At 44.5% G+C, this 1,497-nt stretch overlaps 1 protein-coding gene across 2 annotated transcripts in view; it reads left to right on the forward strand.

Moving 5' to 3' along the window:
• The window catches only part of PEX11A (peroxisomal biogenesis factor 11 alpha), an 11,413-nt gene that overhangs the window by 815 nt on the left and 9,101 nt on the right, over positions 1-1,497 (forward strand). The window lies entirely within an intron of this gene.

Consider the following 1,497-nt stretch of genomic DNA (forward strand, 5'->3'; position numbering starts at 1 on the left):
GCGCCATCTCAGCTCATTGCAACCTCCGCCTCCTGGGTTTAAGCGATTCCCCTGCCTCAGCCTACCGAGTAGCTGGGATTATAGGCTCCCGCCACAACGCCTGGCTAATTTTTGTGTTTTTAGTAGAAACGGGGTTTCACCATGTTGGCCAGGCTGGTCTTGATCTGCTGACCTCAGGTGATGTGCCTGCCTCGGCCTCCCAAAGTGCTGGGATTACAGACGCGAACCACCGCGCCTGGCCTCAAATACCTCTTGAAATGTTTGAGGAGAAACAGAAGTTTTATCTTCGTTATCTTCCGTATTGCCCAGTCTGTATCAGTGACAAACTGCATGTGGAATGGTTTTGTAAATTGTAAAACAAAATAAAGCGGAGATGAGACCACACCAACTGGATTGGGGGCGGGGGGGGGAATGCAATGGGGAGAAGCTCAGAAAGAACTAACTGCACCTCTAAGGTTCATGCTGTGCTGCTGAAAATATTCAACAGAGATTGTGTCTTTTTTTTTCTTTCGGTTCCTTAAGAACCAAAAAGCACTGACAGATTGTATCTTTAATACAAATACAGTACTAGTTCATGAGGTTTTAGAGATTTTGTTGATTCTTGCTTAATTAAAAAATAGTTACAGTTGCAGTTTTATTTAACAGCTCTTCCTTCTCTTCTGGGTCTGCAAGTGCTAATACCAATTATAATGGCACCAATAATCTGGCTTTTGGAAGTCTTCTTTCGGCCAGGTATTAGTCTCGGTGTTTTGCAACTATGAACTCATTTAACCCTCATCACAAGGCTGTGAGGTAGATACTGTAACTATTATCCCCATTTCAGATGGAGAAACTGAAACAGAAGGAGGTTAATAGTACTAAAGGGCAGAACTGAGAGATTCCCATCCACACAGTTGACTCCAAGGCCCACTTAACTACCCGGCTATACTAGCTTTCTCATTCATTTGACAGGTTTTTAAGTGGTTGCTTTATATACAAGATTCATTAAATAGAAACTTCCTTAAATAAAAACCTGTAATTCCAGTATACCCAGAACATAGCCTGCAAGGTTTATCAAGGAGGTTGATTAAAAAAAAATAATCATTTAGGCTGTATGCGGTGGCTCATGCCTGTAATCCCAGCACTTTGGGAGGCTGAGGCTGGTGGGTCATTAGGTCAGGAGTTCGAGGCCAGCCTGGCCAACATGGTGAAACTCCATCTCTACTAAAAATACAAAAATTAGCTGGGCATGGTGGTGTGCACCTGTAATCCCAGCTACTGGGGAGGCTGAGGCAGGAGAATCACTTGAACTTAGGGGGCAGAGGTTGCAATGAGCTGAGATCGCGCCACTGCCTTCCAGCCTGGGCAACAGAGTGAGACTCTGTATTGGAAAAAAAAAAAAATCATTTAAGATATGTTTATTATGCCCAGTGCGGTGGCTCAGCCCTGTAATACCAGCACTTTGGGAGGCTGAGATGGGCAGTCAGGAGTTCAAGACCAGTCTGGCCAACATGGTGA

Source organism: Cebus imitator, unplaced genomic scaffold, assembly GCF_001604975.1.
Source record: "Cebus imitator isolate Cc_AM_T3 unplaced genomic scaffold, Cebus_imitator-1.0 Scaffold19, whole genome shotgun sequence".
Classification (NCBI taxonomy): Eukaryota; Metazoa; Chordata; class Mammalia; order Primates; family Cebidae; genus Cebus; species Cebus imitator.